The 12,372-nt window shown below is 34.9% G+C and overlaps 1 long non-coding RNA gene and 1 pseudogene across 1 annotated transcript; both read right to left on the minus strand.

Moving 5' to 3' along the window:
• Window positions 1–8,839: 8,839 nt before the first annotated feature.
• LOC147937621 (uncharacterized) lies at window positions 8,840–9,673 on the minus strand. Its single transcript, XR_015565730.1, has 3 exons — window positions 9,419–9,673; window positions 9,195–9,341; window positions 8,840–9,116 (listed from the first exon to the last, which is right to left on the minus strand). It is a non-coding gene; the product is annotated as an uncharacterized LOC147937621 (long non-coding RNA).
• An 886-nt stretch (window positions 9,674–10,559) lies between these two features.
• LOC147937622 (disease resistance protein RBA1 pseudogene) lies at window positions 10,560–11,426 on the minus strand (annotated as a pseudogene).
• Between the last annotated feature and the right edge of the window lie 946 nt (window positions 11,427–12,372).

A 12,372-nucleotide genomic window follows, 5' to 3' on the forward strand; every position in this document is an offset into this window, starting at 1 on the left:
GGTGAATCTCGTTACAGTGAGGGCAGTCTCAAGGCCACAAGCGCATGCTGATGAACCAGGACGTCGCTCGGACACATGATTCGAAGAGCCAAACAACAAAGCAAAGGATAGGAAATTAAAGAAAATCAAGCAAACGATGCAGGAAATGGCGAAGATGTTCCAAAAGGCAAAGAGTAAAGCTCCAGAGCTGGACCTCATGCACGAGGCGACACGGCGAATGCCATTTTCCAAGAGGATCGTAACCACACCGGTACGACAAACGATTAAGCCCATGTTAGGTTACTATGATGGAATCATCGATCTGCGGGATTTTTGTTTAATCTATGGGGTAGCACTTGGATCCCTACAGTTCAGCCCAGAAGAATATGATACCGGTCATGTTAGGTTTTCGCCGAGCACTTAAAAAGAAGGCATTGAGTTAGTTTTCCCAATTTCCATCCAGCTCGATTGATAGCATTGAGGATTTGATGACAGAGTTCTTGAAGCAGTTTTCTGTATTAATGGAAAACAAGAATTTGCATGTTGACCTATGGTCTATCACTCAAGAACCCAAAGAGTCACTCTGATCGTTTATCAGAAGGTTTAAAGACATCGTCGTTAACATCTCCATACTCGACGCAACGGCGATCGTTGCTCTAAAAAATGCGTTGTGGTATGAGTCGCGGTTTAAGGAAGAGTTGTCCTTATCACACATTGAGATAATATCGGATGCACTATCCCGAGCCTTGAAGCATATCAAGGTCTAAGAGGAAAAGGCTGTCCATGCCAAAAAGCATGCAGCAGCCAAAAATTCTGCGGCAAAAGAGCCGTTAGTTCCTGCGCCAAAGGTTGAGCACGACAAACCACGACAACACTTCAACCGTAACCAAGACCAATTTTGCCGAACCTTCGCAATTAGCGGAGACACACAGCAGAATCAACTATAGAATAAGTATGTCTGAAAAGAAGGAATAGAGAGCAATGTTGCCCAATATTGCGACTACCATAAAAGTAATACGCATGCGACCAAAGAATGCCGCTACCTTCAAGCCCTCCTGATGGAAAAATACCAAAAGGGTGTGTTAGCCATCGAGTCGGATAGGAACAAGCCGACAAGGCCCGGAGGAGGGAACGAAACCCAACGGAATGAAAGTATAGCCCGTAAGTTCATAAAAGACCAGCAGAAACTCGATGAACAATACGACAACGATCGAGAGATAACGAGATGCTACGACTTGGTCAGGTCAATAAGGGATTACACCAAGAAAGCCGAGATGAAAAGATCCTGGTCATCAAAGGTCGAGCCTCCAACGCGCTGATATCCTTCATAAACGGTGACTTAGCGACCACTTTTAGGAAGAAGTAGGATCCTTCCCAATAATAAGTCTTCCCCTTGGCCCCTTTGAGAGCAGCGGCTTCCTCGAGCTGACGTATTAAACCGAGTAAACTCTTCAAAATGGTTGCAGGTGAGTTTGACGCCCCCGCCTCAGCCAGGATAGAAAGGCCGACCACATTACGAAAGGTCGCCGGAGCGAATTGAGAGATAGCCGCTTGCCTTCTAGCGAAGTACATCATTAGAACGGAGGGGAGAGGAAAAGTAACCCCATATTCGGTAAAGAGCTTCTCCGAAACACCGATGAATCCCTCCGGAATGTCTCCCTCTACCTTAGAGGAAAACAAAAAAGGTAGAGGGAGACGCGTAATGGCGGGCGATATAAAAACTATGAGAAATGTATCTAATTTTCTTACTCAAGTTAAAATAATGTTAAAGCTCTATTGATCATTTGATTAATTGTTAAGAAGAATTTCTATCCCACTAATTTCTGTTGATTTATTTTTCTTAATATTTGTTTAGAAACTGGAGTTTTCATACGTTGACTCATATATACATTCTATATCTTATTATATAAAGTCGGGTATCAAAAATTAGCCATTAATAAGATTTTGTCATGTGTCAAGTTTACATCAATCTGATATTTCGATGCCCTGCAGGGCCAGCTTGAGGTCCGTTGGGACGGCTAGCGGAGGGCTATCAGGGTCCACGAACGGTCCGTTGGGGTAGCTAGCGGGGGGCTAGTGGGATCCACGGGACGGGTTGTCACATATCCATAGGAGTTCAGAGACTGTAACACCCTGGTTTGCGGATAGGCTTAAAATAATTGTTTTGGCCACCTATGTCACCAAAGTGCATTTATCTTTTCGATCAAGGGTCCTGATAGAACTCAAGATTTAAGCGTGCTTGAGCTAGAGTAGTTTCAAGATAGGTAACCTTTAGGGAAGTGATTGTCAGAACTGTGCGAGGGAGGACAAAACACAGGGAAAGATCATATGGTGATTTGTAGGGTCGGTAAACACGTATTTAAAGCCTCATGGACTTAACATGCCGACCGTCGGATATCGATGGGCCATGAGTAGACGTGAGGCCCTCTAAGCAAGGTGGCAGTCAGGGCATTCTAGAGACAAATACTACATCATGGTTTCAAAAACACTGTCACGAATACATTAGAAAATTTAACATTAGTTACTATCAAAAGGTTTTGTGACGTTAGAAAATGATCTTTAGTTTCATTGGTTGTCGGAGCAAACAATTTTGAGATAGCTAAAAGCCGTTGACCATGTTCTCTCCACACATGAGGAGGGCAGAGTCGAGGTTCTCTCTATGGTGGAGGAGGTTGGACGCAAGATTATCTCCCTAAGAGAGGAAGGTGGAGGAGGTTGGACGCAAGGTTATCTCCCCAAGAAAGGAAGGTGGAGCCAAGGTTCTCTTCATGGTGGAGGAGGTTCGACGCAATGTTCTCTCAATAGGGAGGAGGGCGAAGCCGAGATTCTCTTCATCGTTGGTTATACACTATTGTGATGATACATTATTGATTAGTATTTTATATAATATATTTTTTTATTTGAAATATTTTGTGAGACAATAATTTTAGTATTTAAAAATACTATGCAAAAGTGAAAGTAAAAAAACATATAATAGTTGGCTTAATGTGTTCATACAAACATTTTCTAGATGATGGTAAATATCATATTTGTAATATATCATATATTTAGATATAAAAATACACTTTTAATGGTAACATACATAAAATATTTGTAAATGGATAAAAGATCTCTGCATTATAGCAAACATAAAATTTATTAATAACTACAACAAATTTTAATATATTTTTATAAATTTAATTTTAAAAAATTTAAACCTGCGTAACGGACGGATTCTAATCTAGTAATCTATAATCAGTTTTCAGTGACTAAGTAAAGATCTTTAAAATATTTTAAACGAAATGGATTAGTTGTTAAAAAAAAAAACACGAAGTGGATATCGTTTTTGTCGTACTAGAGCCGTGCCTACAAAAGCAAAAGCCCAAAATGCCAAGTAAAGAAATCAATGATAAATGGTAGATATTATTAGAGATAGAACCTTATTATTGTTGAGTAATGTTGCCTATAAAAATTAGGACATAAATTCTGGCTTAGGCATTTACCCAATTTTTTAAGAGGTAATCATGGCTCTGTGTCAGACCGTAATCTTTGGGAAATACTTAAAACCATATTTTCTTACCCATGGTAAACGAAAAAAGAATCATGAATTGTTATTGACTGATGAACTTTAAGTCCAAATAGTTTGACTTTCGTTTCGATATCACATAAGAAAATGACAATATATGTAAAGCTAAGACCAGAGTAATTACTATATTAAGAAACGAAGATAGCTTTCCGTTTAGATGCAAGTTTGAGATCTTCGAGACTATCTTTTTGGTCCATATACATAAGTATATTTGACCAAAACAGTAAAAAACACTAATAATAGTTTTTTTGTCAAACAATATTAATGATATTAGAATAAAACCCATTGATATTTTTATATTTAAAAGAAATTTAATCAAATATAATATATATTATTATAACTTTAATATTGTTATTTTTATTATATATCTGAAAATATGTTTATGTATGTCGATTTGGTATAACAGATTAACATAATTTTAGACATATAATAAAAATAACAATATATATTATATTTGTTTAAATTTAAAAAAAAATGAAGAAAAATTCATGTAAGCCTCCAATTATGACTTTTTCGAAAGAATGTAGTAATTTTCTTGAATTTGAATTATGATTGATTTACAATTTCGAGTTTTTTTTTTTTTTTTTGAATATTGTTAAATCTTAGATATGTATAGAAAAAGATGGAGAGAATGTTAGATACATTTTATATCTTCAGTATAGTATAGATAATGATTTAATGTTAATTTTCCTGAAATGTTTGCGGAAGTGTCTTTTGAGTTTTTGACACACAATGATCTTATTTGTGGCATGTTGCAATGTAATTTCTATCTTTAGGCTTTTATGGATCTATCAACTAAGCAATTAAGGCTTTTTTAATTTATCTATTTATTTTTGTTGTAAGCTTTATGCTTGATTAACCACTTTTTGTATCTTACCACATGAAGTTGATGGCCTTGATCTACGTGTGGTAAACTGAATTATTATTTTTTCTGTCGTTGTTTAACACATGTTACGCTTTTAGCTAATATTAGTGTTAACCAGCCCCCGCGCTGACTGAAACATTCATGGACATCAAACAAATTAAATCATCTTGTGAGCTCTCGAATTATATAAAAAAGGAAGAGTAATCGAGAAGGAAACGCTCACAATTTTTATTCGTAAATCCAAGATTGATATTGTAAGGGAGAATTAAAAAAAAAAAAAACAAAAACAAAAACAAAAATTCATTAGTAAAATATAATGACCAGAGTAAAACTTTCCAAGGGAACGAACATATATATAACTATGGATGAGTATCCCAAAAGTAATCTCGTCTTTACTTATAATAAAACTAGAGGTTATTCCGTGCTACACACGGATTTATTTTTACTTTTATTTTACAATCAAACTTCATATATTAAATTATTGAAAAAGACTTTTTCTCTCTTCAAAAGATAGTTACCAACAAGCTTAACAAGCTTAAGTGAGAAAAATAAAAACCTCCTGTTCTTATAAATTTCACTTGGTACATATATTATCCTTAAAAGATATGTCTAATACAAATTTAACATATCAATTTCTAAAAACCTAAAATCATTCAATTCTGATGAAAAGATCGGCTAATTGTCGATATTTGACATCATCATCACAAGGCGATTTGAACAATCCATAGCATAAATAATAATATATCCATACCCAACCCCAACCGACACTCCATTACTAAAAACAAACCTTGATGTATAATTTAATTTATTAAATAACAAAATGTATAAAAGATTAAAATATCTCTCTGTTTTACAATTAGAATGTGTTGTTTTGGGATGCTACCAATTTGTAATATATATACGGTGAAATTTGAAATTTGTACTGTCTTCTTTTTATGTGGCTTGTATTTGTCTTTACTTTGCAGATGAAACGACAAGTGATTTTATTCTCTTTTCTTGTTGGTTTCTCCCAACATCAGAAGTTGTTTTACTTTTGTTGTTGTATTTCCTGTCAACAATAGACCAGTAATGTTAAAACCCCAATCAATGCCTTTATCCCTTGCAAATCTTGGAGAAACTTCAACCTTAGTTTTAAGCTTTGGTTTACATCATCAGTAATTATCTGTTAAAATAACAAAGGGAAAAATGTAAAATTGAAAATGTTAAAATTCAAGCGTAAATGGTTTATGATTCCTTGTTGAAATTTTTTCCACATGCGTGTCTCAAGTTCTAAGGGTAAGTGGTGTTGATCGTCTTTGATAGATGTGACAGACTGACAGTGAAACTCTGGTACATAGAGCCGTGAAATTGTATGTAGACTCTTTGACATTGGAATAGAATGTCTTCCCTATTAAGTCTTTGATGAGGCAAGCCACCTCGTCGTCCAATTCATCTAAGTTGGCCTAAGAATAAAAAAGTGACTTGGGTTGGCAATTTTAGTTTGAATAGTACCTTCAAATAGTTAGTACACAAAATAAAATAAAAAATATATGAAAAGAACTATGAAACAACGGATTGCCACACTCCGGACTCATTGAAAACAACACACCGGAGTATTCCCACAGCTTCGGATGGAGAGAAAGTGTGACGTGTCAAGGTCAAATCAGAGTTTTTCATTTTCAAATTACAGTTAGTGCATGAAATGTAGTGCCACCCATTGTGCAATACACAACTTCAACCACTTTCGCTTTATACAAAAAACAAATGTTCCTTAAAAATATCAAGATGATTTTTTAAGTAATAGTAGTAAAAATAAAATATAAATTGGTCATATTACCTGGCCTCCATCCTTGTTATTTGACGTAAGTCTCTATTTGTTCAATCATGTACAAATCTTTTGGGTTTTAATAAATTTTGCCAACTAAAATTGAAGGGACATGACTTGCCTTGAAATAGTTACTGGGGAAAATATTAAAGACTATAAGATTGTTGTTCATTTAAAGAAGATTATTGTACAAATATTGGGAAAAACTGATGTGGAAAGTAAGACAAAAACTGATTTAATTGGAAGCAATATATATTACATGTTGGAGAATGGAGAAAAAACAAATACAGAATTAACCAGGTGTATATGAAATATAATATCTTTTGCGGAATTGTTGGAGTTCAAAAACCATTGGGTTGACGATGTTGCATTCAAATATAAATAGTCTGCCCAGAGTGTAAGAAGTTTGGCATGTGTTTCAATGGCAAGTTTTTCCCAAAGAGAGACACTGCTTTCCCCGAATCAACAAATTGTTGAACTTAGATAGGCGACTTGCATGTCTGAAAGTAAGTAACAAATTAGTTAGAGAGGAAGTTTTTAATATACAGTATGTGAGATAGGTGTGGTGTGGATTAGGTCGTTGATTTACATTTTCGTCTAAAAGAGACATTTAAAGCTGAGTAAGAGATTGTTTCTTCTAAAGTATGGAGCTTTCCAAAAACAATCCTATTTTTACTGGTGGTCATTGTTAGAGAGTAACTCTAGAGTAGAGTAGAGAGCAATTTTTTTAGGTTGTAACATTTTTAAAAGCGTAGTTAGTGTGTAGGGTGGGGGTGTTGATTCCCAGTAGATTGAGGGAAGAGATTATAATATAATAAAAGTAATCAGATATTAAATTTTATTGGATTATAATTTTATGAAAAACATATTACTAATAATTAATTGAAAATAAATAAGAAAGCAATTATCAAATGACTTAATTTACTTTGATGGCAAGACGTTACGTTTTCAAAATCAGAATGCAAAACTAAAACTAAATTCGAGCTTGAATTTAAATACCGTATAGGAGGAAGAGAAACACATGGGCTGCATGTTCAGATCCCATTTGTTTGCTTGTTAAGGCAAATTTTTTAATTACCAAGAGATTAAGTTGATAATTGTGGCCATATTTAATTAGCAATAGACAAATGTCAACAATATAAAGCGCCAGATGTCATCGCCTCAAACAAAGTTTAGAAGAAACCTTCTCTTATTATATAAGATATAAGATATAAATGTAAAATTCTATAAAAAAGGAAATAAGAAAATGCAAATTCTAACTAGGTACTTTAATCACGAAATATGAAATATTTGTATCAGATTTTCTCGTAAACAAGAAAGAAAGAAGCCATAAGCGTAAAACAAAAAAAAAAACTATAATGTTTTAAGCATCCCTCTTCTTGATTAAGAAGGGGTCTACCTCCTTATATATAATATAATGTTCCTTAGCAGTTTTCAAAACCTCGAGGAACGGCTGATAGTAATCAGGGTGGACCTCATACACTCACACATCGTCTCAAAGGCTTCCGGATTCTTTGTGAAGCTTTCCTTGTCTTTCTTTTCTTCTTCCCAGCTATCACTCCAAGCCTTAACTAATTCTTTGCAAGCACCTTTCATCCACAACGCATCTGCTTCTTCCTTTGATTTCGACTGGAGCAAGGGTATCCTTAGTATAATGGTTGTTAGCATTCTTCAGTAATTAGGTATACGGCTTATAATTAAAGTAAGCCTCAGTAAACGTCCGTGCATAAGAGAGTTAAATGACATGCATGGCCGGGATGATTTATTTTATTTTGCATAAATTAGACGAATTCTCTTTGGAAAAAAACTCTCTCGAATGTGTTTACAGGTTAAACACATAAAATTTTCACAAACCGCAGGAATGAACTGGTGTGAAAGTGTTGCACTGCTAGTAAAGGGCAAACGAGATGGACGACGTGCTATACTTATACCGTGACGAAATCGACAATCACGCCATCTTTGGTTAGATGGAAATGTATTAAATAAAAATCATATACACTAGTTTATTGGAATACTAAATGACAACTAAGAAGGGTGTCAATAGAATTGCAATTGTATAAAAGGTAAGTGTGCAAGTGATGTTGGAACTTTGATACGAAGTGACAACAGGGGAAAGTCTTTATGCGGCAAAGTCTTTTTCGACGCATCATCATATGTGACATATTCTACTAGCTTAACTAAATAAGCATGACCACACTCGACATACAAAAGTATTAGAAAAAGGGAATTTAATTCAATGTACCACATTTTCCACAAAAGTTTTTCAATCTGCCACAATTGAAATGTCTTTTTCGATCTACCACAAATGTTACATAGAATAACATTTTTACCCTTCCGCTAATATGATAAAGAGAATCTGTCTTTTATTATTTTGTGTTGTTTCATAAAATGGGACAGCCTTTTTCTGATCTTTTTCGGTGGTAGAAGGTCAAAAAGCAATGTCTTGACATTTATTGTGGACAAAAACCTGAACCAATTTTTTTTTCTTTCTGGGATGTTAGGATAGAGGGATATGTAGGTGAAGGACAAAGTTAATAGAGTTTCAATTGTCTGTTAATAGACTTTCATTTTGGGCCATTTTGTTTAGAGTAATTATGCGTAGACAACGATTAATGACGGTGGACAATGTCCCTTTCAAAATTGTGTTGCTCCCGTAGACTTTTTTTTTGTCTATCCGTTTGATGGACAAAGTTATTGTGAGAAGTAGTGTTTATTTGTGTCTACTATCTACGAAACTCTCCTTTGAGATTCTGCTCTGAAGGCATGGAGAACGTAACAGTAAGCATTTCACTCTTGAAAGCAGTGGTCCATGCTCTGTAGATGGGATATCTTGTTGAACTTCACAAACACCAGTTGGGACAGGGATATCATTGGGAAGACCACAATTGTTTCTGGAGTCGTCACTGTGTGGACAACAACAAAAATGTATAAAAGATGTCCACAGCAATTTGTCAATAAGACGCCAAACAGAGAAAACTTACATGATATTGTCCTCCGACTGCTGTTTTTGAATTGTGTTGGTGGCAGTGTTATCGGTGTTTAGAGATGAATCTGCTTGTTGAACTTCACAAACACCAGCTGGGACAGGGATATCATTGGGAAGACCAAAATTGCTTCTGGAGTCATTACTGTGTGGACAACAACAAAACTTTTAAAACATGTCCACAACAATTGGTCAATAAGACGCCAAACCGAGAAATCTTACATAATATTGTCCTCTTTATCCACTTCCAGAGAGTTTGTTCCCATTACATTGACAGGACAACTGTTTTCACTGTGTGGACAAAACCAAAGTTTCAGAATTTATTCTTCCATAAATGTCAAAAAGAAACCACTTATTAAAAGTGGAAAAAACTTATAGAATATCCTCATCTTGACTTTCTGGAATGAGGACGAAGTTGGGAGTAGGTCCAAACGTTTGGTTCTCTCTCTCCATCCCAACCGCGACCATGTTGGTTCCCAAATCCTGTCTGTTAAATCTATGGGAACCACGAAATTGGTAAAAACGATTAGGGTTGAAACGATTAGGGTAAAATTGGTAGAAACTGCTGTGTGTTGTACTTACAGTTGATTTGCGACCACGAAATCGAGCGAAGCCACTTTCTGGTTAGCCGAAATTGATTCGTTTCTTGCATCCATTGAAGAGTTTCAGATTTGCATGCGGAGATCTTCGGATAAAGAGGTCAGAACTGTTATAAAACTGACCGAGTCGAAGAGAAAGATCGAAATGAAATTGAGAAGAAGAAAAGTTGAAATCGGAAAGGAAGCGGAGAGACCGGAGAGAGAGAATAAAGCTGGACCAAAAAACACTGGACCAAAAAAAAATTTTCAATTGTTTTTCAATATCAAAAAAAAGGAGGGTATAATCGTCATTTGAGAAATTGTGATATGGTACATTAAAAAAGGAATTTCCAATATGGTACATTGGAAAACATTGAGTATCCAATGTGGTATAATTGTTAAATATCTCTTAGAAAAATATCCCATAAAGTAATAATTTTATAGGATTTCACAAAGACACCACCAAACCAAAATAGCCACATACCCAAAACAGAGGCTCACAGGATTGATTATTCATCTTTATCACTATTACCGTTGGATCTCTCAAGTATGATGTCATCAGTGAATATATAAAACAAACTTTAAAAAAAAGAGAGAAATTTGTAACAAATTAAGAATTAATGATTTGTCGCTAAATAGATGTTTGTGGATATATGTATTCGAGAGAAAGATTGATACAGTGGAAACAGAGAATTAATTGATTAATCTGAATTTGTCAAAAATAAATAAACATATATAGAAAATTAAAGTACCGTTTAATAAATAAACACAACTAGAAAAGAGAGTCAATAATTCATACAAATTGCATAACATTGTCTAACGTCACAATTTTTGGTTGTGCTTCTCTTGAAACCAAGAAGTTCAAATTTGCAATTTTTTTTTTCCCAAAATCTTTTGCTTCTAGTTGCTGCTACAGCTCTCTCAACTGCCTTAACAACAACATCCTTGACAAAATCGGCTTCAGAACAACCAAAAATATACTTTATTTCATATAAGAAGAAGAAGATTTAGGATTTAGTAAGAGTGAGTGTTGTAGGACCACGAAAATGTAGTTCCAACAAGTGTAAACTAGTACGTCTGGTCTCCCAACGACAAACCCATCTTCTCGGAGATACACTCCAAGGCTTCCTTCCATTTCTTGATCTGGTATCTACTTGAAACCTTTGCGAGCGTCCATAAGTTATCACCAAACTCTCTTGTTTGTTCTCTAACGTCTTCTGCCTTCACCTTGTAGAAGATTGTAACGATTTGGAGGTTTCTTTTATCAGCAAGTTTCTTCATCTTCACCAACTCATCCATACACCAGCTCGATTCGGTTTATCTCAAGGATGATTACGATTCTTAAATCCTCTGATTTAGTAAAATAGATGTTGGATACTATGAAAGAATACATATAGTACAAACCTGGTACAGAAGATGGCAAGCACGATCCTCGACTCTTGGATACGAAGAAAGAGATTTTTATTGTCTTTGCCTCTCTGTTCGTATTTTTCAACGAAGAATTTGATCTCGTTCCTTTCAAAAGCATCAACAAGGTGGCTCACGAAGCTGTAACGAAGTTGCTCTCCTCCGTAGTTCAAAAACACTTGATGCGGTTTTGAGTGGGAGAAAAGATTGTCATCGTTGGGAGATATATGTGAAATTAAGCACATGCGTTGTTGTTTTTTGAACATAAAAAAAATGAATCACTTTGTAACACACGGCGTCAGAAGAAGAAAAAAAACGCTAAAATACGAACATAAAACTATTATTTGAAGATTACCTAGTTTGACACAAATATGAGGTATAATACGTAGATTAACACCCAAACTTAATTAGACCAAAATTAAACTAGAATGAACCAACATTTAAGTAAAAATACCAAAAACCTATATATATGTATATATGTGTGTGTGTTTGTAAAATTGTAGCTAAATTTTAAGGATTTTTCATATAACTACTATATAAGTCATATGTTATATTAATGATAATATTGTTTTTGTCACAAAATATTTTGCAAAATATGTTTTGACTTATCTATTTACTAATGGATATTTTTAATTACTATTTAGTAAATCTTTGAATGCATATTTTAAACATTTTTAAATACCAACCTTTTATGCTAAGATTTATGATTGGTTTGATTGAATATAACATGTATAATATACTAGTGAATTATAAGGTGAAAGCTAGACAAATAATAGGAAGCCCAAGCCCATTAATGTATCTCAAACCACAACTTACCCCAACTCGTTTTATTTCTATAAAATTATGCCAACTCACTCCATTTCCTTTTTACACAAATTTTTCCATAATTTACATTTTTTTCTTAAAAAGATGGCCAGTGAAGACGCCGAGTATAAGGTTAGGGAGATCACAACAACGAAGCTCGTGTGCAAAGGTTCACTGATGCTGTTGTTCTCAAAGACACCGATGGAGAACCCATCTTTTGAAGCAACATTGACCACTGAGAAGAAGGCAAGGAAGGCTAATGATAAGAAAGCAAAGCTCGATCTCGCAGAGACTGGCAAAAACGTCGCCAAGTTAGGGCCACCGTGGATCTCGGCTCTGGCTTCTGCGGCGAAAGTCTACTTTGAGCAGGTTGTTAGAGGCAAAAAC

The sequence above is a fragment of the Camelina sativa genome, chromosome 9 (genome assembly GCF_030686135.1).
Source record: "Camelina sativa cultivar CO46 ecotype springtype chromosome 9, ASM3068613v1".
In the NCBI taxonomy this organism is placed as follows: domain Eukaryota; kingdom Viridiplantae; phylum Streptophyta; class Magnoliopsida; order Brassicales; family Brassicaceae; genus Camelina; species Camelina sativa.